Genomic DNA, 16,874 nt, shown 5'->3' on the forward strand with positions numbered 1-16,874 from the left:
GAACATCATGGCAGAAGGACATGGAGAATCTAACTTGTTCACCTCATGGCAGCCAGGAAGGAGAGAGAAAGAGGGAGAGAGGAAGGGGTCAAGGCAAAATTCTCTCAAAAATGCTCCAGGTTAGATCAAAAAGAATTAACCTAGAAGGTAACACACACACACACAGGAAATTAATGTGAGTCAACTCCCTGTATAGCTATCCTTATCTCAACCAGCAAAAACCCTTGTTCCTTCCTATTATTGTTTATACTCTCTCTTCAACAAAATTAGAGATAAGGGCAAAATAGTTTCTGCTAGGTATCGAGGGGGTGAGGGGGAGAGGGAGGGGGCGGAGTGGGTGGTAAGGGAGGGGGTGGGGGCAGGGGGGAGAAATGACCCAAGCTTTGTATGCACATATGAATAATAAAACAAAACAAAAAAAACCATAAAAAAAATGCTCCAGGATCTACTTCCGCCAGTTAGGCCCTACCTCCTAAGGGCTGCACTATTTCCTGTTAGCAGCATTTCCTGACCAAGCAGGAGCACATGGCATTTAGGGGACATTTCATATCCAAGCCAAAACAATGTTTATACTACTCAAAATGATCTATAGTTTCAGTGGAATCTACAAAACAATTCCAATAATGTTTTCCACAAAAATAAAGAAAACAATTCTAAACTTTGCATAGAATCACAAAGACCCCACATAGTCAAAGCACTCTGAGAAAAAGGAACAAAGCTAGAAGCATCTCAGTACCTGAGTTCAAAATATAGTGCAAAGCCATAGTGATCAAAAATCACATAGTGTGCATATAAAAACAGGCACATAGATCAATGGAACAAAACAGCCCACAAATAAATTCAAACATTTATGTCCAGTTGATTTTATACAAGGAAGCCAAAAACAAACAAAGGAAAAGGGCAGTGTTTTCCATAGAAGGTTTTGGAAAAACTGTTATTTCATATACAAAAGAATAAAAGTGGATTATTATCCACTTTTTTATTATAAACCACATACAAAAATCTACTCATAATGGATTAAAGACTTACATATAAGATCTAAAACTGTAAAATAAGATAATGGAAGGAAAATGATTCTTGACATTTATTTGGATAATGATTTGTTTTTGGATAAGATCCCAAAAGTGGGCAGTGTAAGCCATAAGAGACAGATGGGATTGCATCAAACTACAAGATTTTTGCACAGGGAAGGACACAATCAACAAAGCAAAGAGGCAGAACAGGCACCTGTGTATGTAACTTATTAATATCTAAAATATATAAGGAATACAAACAACTCAAGACAAGAAAACCTAATTTTAAAATGGTAAAGGACCAAAAAGACATTTATCTAGAGGTGGTGCTGTTTTTTCACTCCCTCCCTTGTCAGAGAGAGTGTTCACTCCCTCCTGGTTATTTCCAAACCTAACTGGACTTAACTGGGGGCAACTGGAGATTAAAAAAAGACACAGGATAGACAGACAGAAAGAAAATGGGATCAGGTGTGTTGGGTGCTCAGGTGGAGACGCCCAACCCTCAATGCTTCTTTTCTCTATCTTTATTCTTTAAGGCCTTACTCCTTGATGTTCTTTAAAACCTTGCCTCTAAAGTCTTCTTTAAAACCTTGCTTCAAACCTCTTTCCTTAGATTTGCACTGTCCCATGTTTTCTCTTAGCTTATCTTTAGCTTAATCACTCTTAAAGCTTTTTTGTCCCCAGGCTTGTACTGTTCCATATCTCTTTAGCTCTCTTAAAGCCTAGGTACTCAGACTTGAACAGCCGTGCCTACAAACTGAACATGTATAACTCTTAAAGTCTAGGTCCTCTGTCTTGCACTGTCCCATGTTCTCTTTGGCTTTTCTTTAGTTTAGCTTTTCTAAGACCTATGTTAAAGTTTTTGGTGCAGACTTTCTATCCACCCCTCTTTAGCCATTCTTTTCCCTTCAGCAATTTCCCTTTAGCAATTCTTTTCCCTTCAGTAATTCTTTTCCCTTTCAAAAGCTTCCCATACCAAAAAGCCCAAAGCAAAAGAAACAAGCTAAAGCCCCCAAAAACCTCATATCCTCCTAAAGAGGTTCTTTTACAAACAGCAGCAAACAGGATGGTGCAGAGGCTCTTGGGGAGGGGCGTGACATTTTAACAGGAGAAATCTGCGTTCCTGCTTCTCTGGACGTAAACTTAGGAGATGCAGCTGTTCTGCTTTTATCTGTTCCATGGCCAGGGCTGGGCCTATCTAGGCCTACAGATGAAAGCAATTAAGCTGCATCTCGCCTTGCTTGTGTCCAGTTCTCATAGGCTTTTCATAATCTACTCTCCACATTTATCAAACGAGGATCTACATATGACCAACAGGTATATGAAAAATGCTCAGTATCACTAATCGTCTGAGAAATGAAGTACCCCAGTACAATAATAAATAAAGAAGAGGATATCCTCAACATAGAAACAAAAAAGAAAAAACAAAATCCTTAAATAAAATCCTAGGTGTCACCGTACACCTTTAGAATGGTTATTAACAAAAGCACAAAACATAACAAGAATAGAAGATGTGGGAGAAAAAGAGAAATCCTTACTCATGGTTGGTGAGAATATAAATTATTATAGCCACCACAGAAAAACATGACAAAGTTCTTCAAAAATTAAAAAAAGAATAATCATGTGACCTAGAAATCTCACTTCTGGATACTTTGAGCACATGATAAAAACGAGAGCACACAAGGGAGGGGTGAGGATAGGTGAGACACCTAAAAAATTAGCTACATTTGTTGCCCTTAATGCAGAGAAACTAAAGCAGATACCTTAAAAGCAACTGAGGCCAATAGGAAAAGGGGACCAGGAACTAGAGAAAAGGTGAGATCAAAAAGAATTAACCTAGAAGGTAACACACAAGCACAGGAAATCAATGCGAGTCAACTCCCTGTAGAGCTATCCTTATCTCAACCAGCAAAACCCCCTGTTCCTTCCTATTATTGCTTATACTCTCTCTACAACAAAATTAGAAATAAGGGCAAAATAGTTTCTGCTGGGTATTGAGGGGGTGGGGGAGAGGGAGGGGGCGGAGTGGGTGGTAAGGGAGGGGGTGGGGGCAGGGGGGAGAATTGACCCAAGCCTTGTATGCACATATGAATAATAAAATAAAAAAACAAAGAAATTGAAATCAGTATGTCGAAGAGGTATCTGCAATCTCATATGCATTGTAGCAATATTCACAATAACCAAGGTATAGAATCAACCTCAATTTCTATTAATGGGTGAATGGATAAATGAAATGTGATCTCTCTCTCTCTGTATATATATATATATATATATATATATATATATATATATATGTAAGATATATAAGATGTAATATAACATACAACATAATCTATTATATATTATTTTTATTATATGCATTATATATAATACAATACAATTCTGCCTTATAAAAGAGAAATTTAACCAGGTGCAATGGCACTCTTCTATAATCTGAGCACTCGGGAAACTGAGGCACCATGGACTACACAATGAGACTTTGCCAGAAAGGGCGGGAGAGAGAGAGAGAGAGATATTTGTGACAACATGGGTGAACCTGGAAGACACGTTAAATGAAAAAAGCCAGGTACAGTGGTAAGGAGGGAATAGCGAGTGAGAAGTGGGTTTCAGGAAAACAGAAGGAATAATTTCTGGGGATCTATTATAGAGTAATGTTACTATAGCTAAAAATAATGAATTGTATGGGTGAACATTGCTAACAAAGTAGAACTTAATGTTTTCACCACAAAATGAGAGGTATGTGAAGTGATGGATATTCTAATTAGCATAATGTAATCCTTTCATAATGTATACAGAATATAAAACATCACGTTTTACACTGTAAATATATGTGGTTTTTATTTGTCAATTGTACCTTAATAAAACTTAGGGGAAAAGGTCCTGCCACAGGTTCATATGCACTCTTGGTTTCCCTTACTTTGGTTTTTTATGGAAGCTTTCTGGCTTTGAATCAACTGTCCACTGAAACCAAGTTTCCTAAGACACCACTGCTAGGATTTTGTGACGCTTCTTGCTGATTATGTTTCTCACCTTGGCTTGTCCATTACTTGATTCATTCTGCTTAAATTTCTATTGACCAGATCATCTATGTCTCCCTACTAGAAATTGTTCTTTTGACAGACCTTGATTTTTCTTTGCCAATCCTGTTTGACCTCATCTTGAAGGGCTCTTAGACTGTCGTGGATGGAAAAAAATCTTGGACAGAACCTGTTTCTTAGCTTTTCATGCATAAAAACTTTATTGAATGCTCATTACAGTCTTCAGATGTAGCAGGAGCAGCAGTAGGAAGTGTTTACTAAATGAGCATCCCTATTTGGAATTCACTTTGTAATGTCAGCATGCTTTTTGACTGTAAGCTCTTGGAGGCTTTCTAAAGCCATTGTGAGAGGGACCCAGGAAATAAAGAGATACTCAAGGAAGTCAAGAAAAACTTTCCAGAGACTTTTCTTGTGAGGGTGGTAGTAGGTGAGAGATGACATGGGAGTCAGTTGTGTGTGAAGCTTTTGCTTGGAGGATCCTGGAATTAAAGCTGAATTAAACTTCCATCACGATATGTGATGGAATGTTAGTTTGTCTAATGAGCCCTCATGTATCTCTCATTTTCCCATTGTCTGCAGCTATGGGAGATATGAGGCAAGACAATGTGTGAGAATAGGAATTTCAAAGACTGAAGGTCCACAGCATAAATGAAACATGACTGGAAACACTGCCTAGTGCACTTTCACAGCATCACTAGTGAGGGAAGAGAGGAGAGGAAGAAGTAAGGGTGGGGTAAAGGCTGTGGGAGGAGGTTGGCTATTTGTTCCCACATGTTTTTATACTCTGGTAAAAATGTATAATTACACAGTGTGCTGATTTAAATATGTTTTAGCAACAGAGATGAAATTCTCAGAAGAAAGCTTACCAACTATTTATTAAAAAGTCAGGCAAGCTATGGCTGAAAATGTTTAACTGAAACATTTTCTATTTGGGGGAAACCATGCTGAACAATTGTTGCTCAAGGGACTATGTGTGATTTGCTATTATTGTTGGTGTACTCCATGGGCCGCTTGACACTTTTCTCTCTGGCCTTCTGCTCCACTGGCTCATGGCCATTAACCATTCTCAAGGTTAAGCTACAAACAAGAGTGTTGTCAGTTGGAAGCATGAAAGTGCGAGAATCCTTCCCTTTGGGTCCTGAATAATATTCATAAGCAAACCAAGCCCATGTTTTCACCAACAAAATCAACTTGATTCTCATACATCTGTCTATCTTTTCATACTACCAAGCCTCAGTCTCCTCATCTTTTAAATGGAGAAATCAGATTTCTGAATTTCTTTCCAGCTCCTTCATCCACAGTTTTTATGATGTCACTATCCTGGGAAGACACCAAAAGAGATCTATAATAGGGTTCCTCTATTTAAATAAGAAGTAAATTTCTGAAGAAGCATATATGTAGAAAACTATATTTTAAACATGCCCAAAATGGTTTTTGAGGAAAATTTTTAGTGACTGGTTTTGGAATGTTCTTTTGCCAACCTCACCTAATTTGCTGTATTTTGATAGCTTGACTTAAAATAACCATTTACCTGTGGTTTTTTTGGTCAATAAAATATATACTTGTTTTGCTATGTGCTTGTTAAATGAAAAAGCATCAATAAAGCCCTTTCTCTCTGTGGTGCTATGCAGAAATCAATGGGAGAGAGTATCTTATAGCACTTGTGTGTCTAGAGAAACAGAGGGCAAAATCACGTTCCTGAATTGCAATATTTAAGTTGAGTACAAGGAACAGCAAATATGTTAAGTGTGGAAGGGAAAAAGATACCACCTCCTACAGTGATCAAAGAGTATGATGTGATGGATACTGGCCTTATGAACTACAGGGGGAAAAGGAAAAGCCTTATTGATTTGAGGAGAAGGCCACATGAGCATGTGACATCTGGAAGATGAAGACAGCTGTGGGTTTAACTCATTCTGGAGAAGATCCAGTTTTCTTTATTTTAGTAGGCAGAATAATGGTGTCCTAGACATACCCATGCTTCAGTCCCTGGAACCTGTGACTGTTACCTTTCATGGCAAAAGGGAGTTTTGCAGATGTGGTTAAGGTTAAGGACTGGAGTTGTGGAGATACTTTCAGATTATCTGGTTAAAGGCAATCTAATCACATGACTCTAAAATCACAGAATCTTTCCCAGATGTGGTCAGAGAAAGAGATATAACCACAAATGGCTATAAAGTAGTTTGATACTGTTGACTTTGAAGATGGAATAAGAGGCTGTGAGCCAAGGGATGTTGACAGTTTCTAGAAGATAAAGGAGGCAAACAGATTTTTCCATAAAGCCTCCAGAAAGGAATACAGGTCTAAGAACAACTTAATTTAGTTGATGAGACTTGTACAGAATTTCTGACCTAAAGAAGCATAAGATAAATTTATGTTGTTTCAAGCAACTAAATTTGTGGGAATTTGTTATAGTAGCAATAGAAAACAAATACACTTAGGAAAGTTCATATCTACACAAACAAAACCTCTGACAATTCAATGTAAAATGGCTTTACGTTATGCTCCAAAGGTGCTTATGTATTGTAATGTTCCAACCAGATCAAAATTAAAATGAGGTACTTCCTTTAAGACTGCCTATGGTCTTTTTTTGCCTCCTGTTCTTCTTGTTACTTCCATCACTCAAGCTCCCTCCTTTCAGGGCAGACCAAGATGGTGGATAACCACCAGATGCTGGATCTCTGATCTTTCACAAGTCTGAAAGAAAACTTCAGATTTGTGGCTGCAAGGATCAGGTAGTGTGGCTTTTTCACCAGGTAAGATATTGCCAATACATAAGGGGCACATAAAGTATAATTACTGACCTTTAAATTAGCTTTTCAAAGCACATAACAACCCCTCCACTGGATGCTGAGGACTAGCAGGCAGCTGCTTCACCAACCTACCAGAGAGCAAATTTTCCAGTTTTTTTCTTTCCTTTCCTTTTCTTTTTTTCTCCTTTTGTTCTGTCTCCGAAGAGCAAGAACTCAATGCAAAGAAGTGCAGAACAAGCTTTGAAAGTCCCTAGATTGCCCAGGACCCAACAAGATTCATGGACCTGGAACCTGACCATGACTGTGGCTGCCTGCATGTAACCCAGCTTCTGACTCCTGATCCCACTGAAAGTGCAACCCCTCCAGGTGAGCACTGTATCATCTATTCTGTAGAAAACCACATAATTCACTGTAGTTTGCAGGCAGATTGCACCCCTCCTGGACAAACCTGATGGCCTAATAAACTGAGGGAAAATTTTGCTTCTGCCTGATGGGGGTGGAGTGGAGTGCTGAGCTGATCTGGCCCCTGTGGGAGCAGGGCCACCCAGCTTCAATCTGGGGAAAATAACAACACTTTCAAACCCCATGGACAAACTGGTAGCTTACTGAAACTAACAGCTTTCTCAGAAAAAAGCACTCAATTCCAGCTACTAGGTTTGCCCTGTGAGTGAAAGGGGCTGACCACTGCTTGCACCAGTTCATCCTGGGACCAGTTTGGATGAGCCTATTCAAATCAGCACACTCTGACATCCCACTCTCCAAAGAAGAACCTGGGATTAAGCACCATAAGTGGATTCTACCCAAATCTGTCATGTAGAGATGGGCACCTTTTACTACTGTACAGCCCAACATATCAACCCCAAGAAGGGATAGCACACATATAAGAAATTGAAGGGAAATGCCCTGAACACTCAGTGAACTCAGAGGAAACCCAGTCCTCTCCATAACAAGGAAGAAATTTGGAATATATATATATATATATATATATATATATATATATATATATATATATATATATACATTCTTTTCTCTCCCCTGAGTTTTAAGTTGTTTTTCTCTCTTCTTTTTCTTCCTTTCCTGTCCTTATCTTCCTCTCTTCCCTCTCCTCCCCTACACTCTCCCTATCTCCTCTGCAGAAACTACTGACCAAGTAGTCTATTACACCAACTTTGCATATTTTCCCCATCCTCCCTATCTGTCTGCAATTTCTGACAATAGCACCTTCCCCCATAATGACTGAACTGCACTTACATACACATTAGAGACCTATGGCTCCATAGCCCCACACCTTATACCACTTCTCCCCCTCCCCATCTCCTCTTCTATCACCATCATTTCAAGTACCTAGGTATCAATATTTATGCAAGCAACTATTATCTCTCCAATACCAACTGTTTATAGATAATATTACCAAGGATTTTATATATTTTGTAAATAACCACTTTGGCACTGAATCTTTGAATTTATTACTGCTAAGTTATACACTCAGGTCAGTGAACAGAAACGTTACAACAATCTAGCTAACAACTAAGCTAGCCCAAGCCTAGATATTAAGTCAAGGGAAAGATAACAGGTGATTAAAATCCCCAACTAACTAATCAACAACACATGAGTAAGGCTCAAAATAGAAACATGGGAAGAAAAAAGAAGGCAGGGGAATATGACTCCTCAAAAGGCTCATAATCACACAATAGAGGATTTGGTGGGCAGTGAAGGGGACAAATCCCCACTTGCTGAAGTCAGAAGAATGATGATAAGAATGCTTAACAAGCTGAAAGAGGACATACAAAAATAACTCAATGAATCCCAAGAGAACACAGACAAAAGTCCCAAGAAAATACAGAAACAACTAAATGAAATTAAAGAGATGTCAACAAACATTGAAATGAAACCAAGGAAATTATAAAAAAAGAGATAAATGAAATAAAGAAGGCAGTACAAGATGTGAAAGAGGAGCCTAACAAAAATATGGAGTCTCAAAAAAAAAGTATCAAACAGAAACCCTGGAAATAATAGTTCCTTATGCCAAATTAAAAATACAGTTAAATGCCACTTCAGCAGACTAGAACAAGTGGAAGACAGAATTTCAGGGCTTGAAAGGAAAATGGATATTAAAGAAAAAGAGAAGAATTCTTAGACAAAAGACTCAATAGCTGTGAAAGGAATATGTAAGAACTCTGCAACTTCATCAAAAGACCAAACCTGAGAATCATGGGTATTGAAGAAGAAGAGGTGCAAGTCAAAGGCATAAGAAATATATTCAACAAAATAATAGCAAAAACCTTCCCAAATCTTGAGAGAGTTGCCCATTTGGTTATAGGAAGCCTCCAGGACACCAAGCAGACATGATCAAAATGAACCTCTTCAGGGCATATTATAGTTAAAACAATTAGTACAGAAAACGAGGAAAGAATATTGAAGGCTGTAAGAGAGAAAAATCAAATAACATATAAAGTAAACCCATCAAAATAAAATTTCTCAACAGAAACCTTGAAAGTAAGAATAACATAGAGTGAAGTATTCCGAGCACTGAAAAAAACCAAATTCAATCCTCAATACTCTACCCGGCAAAGATATCATTCAAAATTGAAGGAGAAACAAAAACTTTACATGGTAAACAGGAACTAAAACAATACATGACCACTAGACCAGCACTCCAGAAAGCCCTCAGAGGATGAAAATGAATAGCCATGAAAGGATTTGAAACTATTAAATGTCAAGGGAAAAGCAGACAAGTAACTAGAGAATAGCATAGAATTAGCTGTCTACACACAAACCCTCATAAAATAAAAACAACTAAATGACAGGAATCAACACACACCTCTCAATATTAACACTGAATGTTAATGGCCTCAACTCTCCCACCAAAAGATATCGATTGGCAAAATGGATTAAAAAGGAAGACCCAACAATTGTTGTTTACAAGAGATCAACCTTACAGATAATAATAAACATCACCTTAGGATGAAAGGGTAGAAAAGATTTACCAAGCTAATGGCCCCCTGAAACAGATAAAATAGACTTTAAATCTAAATTAGTCAGAAGAGGGGAAGAAGGACACTTCATGCTAGTAATAGGAGCAATACATCAAGAGGAAATAAAAATTGTTAACTTATATGCATCCAATAGCAGTGCACCCAACTTCATCAGAAGTATACTTCTGGACTTCAAAACAAAGATAGACCCCCAACAAAGAGATAGTTGGAGACTTTAATATTCCTCTATCACCAATAAACAGGTCATCCAAACAAAAAACCAACAAAGAAACTTTAGAATTGAATGACACCAAAGATAAACTGAACCTGACAGACATCTACAAAGTATTCTACCCTGCAACAGCACAATATACATTCTTCTCAGTAGCCCAAGGGAATTTCTCCAAAATAGATCATATTTTAGGTCACAAAGCAAGTCTTAACAAATATAAGAAAACTGAAATAACCCCTCCATACTGTTCGACCACAATGTAATAAAACTAGAAAGCAACAATAAAAGAAACATCAGAAAATACTCAACTACCTGGGGACAGAAAAATACATTGCTCCATGATCAGTGGGTCATTGAAGAAACAAGGGAGGAAATAAGAAGTTCCTGGAATTTAATGAAAATGAAAGCACAACCTTTTAGAACCTGTTTGTCACAGCAAAGTTTATAGCCATTAATGTATATATTAAAAACACAGAAAGATCGCAAACAAATGACCTAATGCTGCATTTCAAACTCCTAGAAAAACAAAAACAAACTAAACCCAAAATTAGTAGAAGGAAAGAAAATAAAAATAAGAAAGTAAGGGCCCAAATCAATGAAATAGAGATAAAAAATATACAAAGAAAAGAATCAATGAAACAAAAAGCTAGTTCTTTGAAAAGATAAATAAGATTGATAAATCCCTAGCAAATATGACTAAAATGAGGAGGGAAAGGACCAAAATTAAAATTAGAAACAAAAAAGGGGAGATCACATCAGCATTGGGGACTACTTTGAAAACCTATATTCAAATAAATTGGAAAATCTAGAAGAAATGGAAAAATTTCTAGACTCTTATATTTAGGATATAAGTCATGTAAACAGATCTATAATAAGCCATGAAATTGAAGCAGCAATAAGTAGTTTTCCAAAAAAGAAAAGTCCAGGATTGGAGGATTCACTGCTGAATCCTAGCAGATCTTTAAAGAAGAACTAATACCAACAATAATCAAACTTTTCCATGAAATAGAAAGGGCAGGAACACTGCCGAAGTCATTCTATGTAACCAGTATTACTCTCATTCCAAGACTGGACAGGAACATAACAAAAAAAGAGAATTGTAGGGCAATCTCTTTAATGAACTTAGATGCAAAAGTCTTCAATAAAATACTGGCAAAACCAATTCAACGATGTATCAAAAAGATCACGCTCCATGATCAAGTCAGTTTCATCTCAGGGACGTAGGGATACATCAACATATGCAAATCATTAAACATAATATGGCATGTTAATAGAAGCAAAGAGAATATCTACATGATCATTTCAATAGATACAGAAAAGGCCTTTGACAAAATTCAACATCCTTTTATGATAAAAGCTCTGACAAAGCCAGGAGTGGAAGGAATGTACCTCGACATAATAAAGGCTATATACAACAAGCCTGTAGCTAACATCATACTAAATGGGGAAAAATTGACACAATTTTCCCTAAAGTCAGGAAATGAGAGAAGGGTGTTGACTTTTTACAATTTTATTGAACATAGTCGTGGAATTCTTGGCTAGAACAAGACAGGAAGAAGAAATAAAGGGAATCCAAAGGAAGAAGTCATGCTATTTTTGCAGATAACATAATCTTAGACCTAAAAGATTCTAAAAACTCCACAAAAGGCACCTAGACATCATAAATAGATTCAGCAAAATAGCAGGATACAAAATCAATTTACAAAAATCAGTAGCCTTTCTATATACCAACAATGAACAGACTGAGAAATCATCCAGAAAAATAATTCCATTTACAGTAGCCTCAAAAAAAAACAAAGAAACCTAACAATAAACCTAATAAAGGAAGTGAAAGAACTCTACAATGAAAACTATAAACATTGAAGAAAGAAATCAAAGAAAACTACGGAGATGAAAAGATCTCCCATGCCAATATTGATTGGCAGAATCAATATTGTGAAAATGGCTATACTACCAAAAGCAAACATGTTCAATGCAATTCCCATCAAAATCCCAATGATGTTCATCACAGAGATCTAAAAATCAACCCTAAAGTTAATTTGGAAACATGAAAGTTTACGAATAGCCAACACAATACTGAGCAAAAAGAGCAAAGCTGGAGGTTTCACAACACCCGACTTCAAACTATACTACAGAGCCATAGCAATAAGAACAGCATAGGCATAAAAACAGATATGAAGACCAGTGGAACAGAATAATAGAACCAGATACGGACCCACGTAGGTATGCCCAACTGATTTTTGATAAAGTGCCATAAACATACGATGGAGAAAAGACAGCCTTTTTAACCAGTGTTGCTGGGAAAACTGGGTATCTGCATGCACCCTGTACAAGTATCAACTCAAAGTGGATCAAGGACTTTAATGTAAGACCTGAAACTTTGAAACTGGTAGAGGAAAGAGGAGGCATATTCTGGAACAAACAGGCATAGGAATGACTTCCTAAATAGAGCACAAATGGCTCAGCAACTAAAAGAAAGGATTGACAAATGGGACTACATAAAATTAAAAAGCTTCTGCACAATGAAAGAAATGGTCACCAGATTGAAAAGGCAGCCGACAATGGAAGAAAATCCTTGCCAGCTATACATGTAATAAGGGGTTAATAACCAGAACATACAAGGAGCTCAAAAAACTAAACTCCCCCCAAATCAATGACCCAATGAAGAAATAGGCAAATGAACTGAATAGAACTTTTTCAAAGGAAGAAGTCCAAATGGCTAAAAAACACATGAAGAAATGCTCACCATCTCTGGCCATAAAGAAAATGCAAATAAAAAACTAGTTAAGATCACAAATAACAAATGTTGGCAAGGATGTGGTGACAAAGGAACCCTCATACACTACTGATGGGAGTGTAAATTAGTACAACCACTATGGAAAACAGTTTGGAAACTCCTCAAAAAACTAAACATAGAACTGCCATATGATCCAGCAATATCACTGCTAGGGATGTAAGGAATGTAAGTCATGACACAATAAAGACACCTGCACACCCATGTGTACCGTAGCTTTCTTCACAATAGCCAAGCTATGGAAACAACCCAGATGCCCTAAAATTGATGAATGGATTAAGTAGATGTGGTACATATATATACAATGGAGTTTTATTCTGCCATAAGGAAGAATGATATCCTGTGGTCTGAAGGTAAATGTATGCAATTAGAGAACATCATGTTCAGTGAAGTAAGCCAGGCTCAAAAAGTCAAAGTCGCATGTCTTCTCTTATATGTGGGAGAATAGACACAATGGAAATATAAGCAATATTATGATCCTATCAGATCACATTGGGCCCTATGAACCAACAGAATAGCTCATTTATTGCCTTGTCCTTAATATCATTGGGAATTATAAGGGATGTTTTCATTAGGAACAGGAGACATTTCATTTCTTTGTTTTTTCTAGCAACACTTCCTCTATCCTAAAAGTATGGTCCTATTTTGTGACTTAAGAAGATCAATCTAGAAGGTCTGTGATGAAATATAAACCAAGATAGAGCAGGTAGAAAAGTAGCATGGGTATTTTAGGGGCCATTGCAATGCTTGAAGGGAGAAATGGTTGTAGCTTGAGCTAGGATAGTGGAAGTAGAAGTTGTAGGAAGCAATCAAATTTGGCATGCATTGTGATATTAAAATCAATTGTATTTTTTGTAGACTGGAAATGGATGGTGAAAGAAAGACATTCATTAAGAACAATTCCAAGTTTTTTGTTCTGATTATTTGAGTAAATATTGATGTCATTTACCAAGCCACAGAATAATTAGTAGGAAAAAGTTAGGGATAATAGGAAAGAGTCATTTCAATTGAGCTCTTGTTGGCATTTAATATACATGATCATTTCTTTTTTTTTTTTTTCATTTTTCTTTTATTATTCATATGTGCATACAAGACTTGGTTCATTTCTCCCCCCTGCCTCCACCCCCTCCCTTACCACCCACTCCACCCCCTCCCGCTCCCCCCCCTCAATACCCAGCAGAAACTATTTTGCCCTTATCTCTAATTTTGTTGTAGAGAGAGTATAAGCAATAATAGGAAGGAACAAGGGGTTTTGCTGGTTGAGATAAGGATAGCTATACAGGGCATTGACTCACATTGATTTCCTGTGAGTGTGTGTTACCTTCTAGGTTAATTCTTTTTGATCTAACCTTTTCTCTAGTACCTGGTCCCCTTTTCCTATTGGCCTCAGTTGCTTTTAAGGTATCTGCTTTAGTTTCTCTGCGTTAAGGGCAACAAATGCTAGCTAGTTTTTTAGGTGTCTTACCTATCCTCACCCCTCCCTTGTGTGCTCTCGCTTTTATCATGTGCTCATAGTCCAATCCCCTTGTTGTGTTTGCCCACTCATAGTCCATTTAATATACATGATCATTTCTTTCTTGAAACATTTTCTTAAGAAACCATAATCTCTTGGCTCCTTTTCCACCTTAATCACCATTTTTTCTGTTTTATTCCTGGATTATGTTTTCCTTTCTATTGCACAAAGATTATAGGAACTCAGGGTGGTTCTTATTTTTTTTTGTCTATATTATTCTCATCTCAAGGATTTATCTATGTATTGGTTATTTATAAATTTATGTTTCCAGCCCAAGGATCTCCCTCAAGCTCCAGAGCCATGTTAAATATTTAATAAGTACCACAAATCTTGGCTCCACTTTTTTGAACAAAAATTGATATATCTCAATGCTTGCAGGTATTGTATGGTTGGCCTTAATGTTTCCTGCAACTATATCTTTATATTATGCTGGGAGTATCTCTAAATTCCTTAACCTTTTAGTGATATAATCTCACTGGCTAGAGTTTTTCCTTGGCCATTATATGTCAGATTTGGTTCATGCAAGTAATGCTAAAAAGCTTTACTAGGAATTTCTTTTTTAAATCCAGGGCTATTCTATAAATAGTCTTCTGAATGTGTTCTCATGTAGAAGTAATATGATTTATGACATGCTAGTTTAGGAATGTCTTCATTAGACTGATTTTGTCAGTGGAATTTTAATCTCTTCATCATGATTTTTAAGGTTGGTAATGAGTATTTGATAATGTCACCAAATATCCATGTATGGACTCCCACTCTATTTATTCTCTTATTGACTTTAATATTGAATAAAAATATTTTCAACATCTAAATCACAGGAGGTAGGATGATTGGTGGAGTTGATACTTTTTCTTAATTATAGGTAGACCATATTGTTTATATTGGAATTCTATAAACTATTAAGTTCAAGATCAATGTCCAAGTATGGCTCTCAGAGGGGATCCTGCTTGCCAATATGGTAGAAGAAAACAGCATGGATTTGGGAGTCATAAATTTCTGGATTTAAATTATAGCTTTGTCACCTTCCAACTGTGGGGACTTAGACAAGTTGTTTCCTTTCTCCAAGCATCAGTTTTCTCATTCATATGAAGGAGATAATAGCTATTGTTGCAGTGAGGGGACCACTCCTTTGGCCTCTTGTAACAGGCACTGTTACATTTCCTTCATTTTCTGTGAAACATTTTCTATCATTTTACACCAAGTTCATTCGAATTTCAGGGTGGAATTTTTTTACCAAGATACCTGAAATTATACTGCGATGCCTGTTGTTCAGCTCTTTTCTTTTTTTGTTGCCAAATAGTAATATAATTACTGATTGATAATTAATACTCAAATATCTCTGTTAGCAGAGGTTCCAGATTAAATCTAAATTGCTCCCTTCCTGGGATTCTAGGGGTGGTTGGAGGAGCTTTATTTTATCAAACCAAAGACATTCATAGGAAAGAATTTAATGTACAGGAGTGGAAGTGGGGGTAAAAATCTGATGTTAGGTTATGGGGCTGCAGACTCAAGAGGTAACAGCAAGTAGAATGTAGAGCTCTGAGACCAAAGTTTGGTTTCAATCAGTGGCTGCTTTTCATTGTGTTTTCTTTGAAGATTTTTTTATCTTTGATTACTTTATTATTATTATTGTTGTTGTTGTTGTTGTGCTGGGTGGGGGTTCATTGGAGTATTTACAAAAGTTCTTACAGTGTATCAAATATATCATACTTGAATTCACCCCCTTTGCTGCTCTCTTTCATACCCCTTCCCTGATCCTGGAACAGTTTCAATAGGTATCATTTTTACACCTAAGACAAATTTGTATACTACTTCCCTTTGGTATATAATCTTGAGCCAGTAGATAATTCAACATAGAAGTAAAAAAATGAATAATATTCATATCAATTATACTACTACTCTCCTCATATGCCTATGGTGTTTTATAAGACAAAATTTATTATCACCTAATATTTAATAGGATTTTAATTTCTATTTATTTGTTGCTAGTATTCAGCAACAAATTAATATGCATACATGATCCCTAAGAGTTGAGTTTCTTGCTATACTTATACACTTATATGTTTCCTTATTAATCAATTGCTTACAAGTTTTCATTAGACACCATTCTCATATAAAATGACTTTCTTGAGGATGTAGGAGTTTATCTCCTTTTCCTAATATTGCTGTTTTAGAAAGCATTCTTTTGATATTATATCTATTTCTTTTGGATCTGAAACCATTTCTTTGCTTTATAAAAACTGCTTTGATTAAACTATCATACTGCTTTAGATCATTATTTGATATACAGACATTTCTCCCTTTTTTTTCTTTTGCAGTACTGGGGCTTGAACTTGGGGCCTACATCTTGAGCCACTCCACCAGCCCTTTTTGTGTTAGGTATTTTTGAGATAGGGTCTCGTGAACTATTTGCCTGGGCTTGTGTCAAACTGTGATCCTCCTGATCCCTGCCTCCTGAGTAGCTAGGATTACAGGTGTGAGCCACCAGCATCCAGCCATTTTCCCCTTTTGACACTTAAAAACATGGGCTATATATTCAGAAACTGGAAGGATAAA

Source organism: Castor canadensis, chromosome 1 (assembly GCF_047511655.1).
Source record: "Castor canadensis chromosome 1, mCasCan1.hap1v2, whole genome shotgun sequence".
NCBI lineage: Eukaryota > Metazoa > Chordata > Mammalia > Rodentia > Castoridae > Castor > Castor canadensis.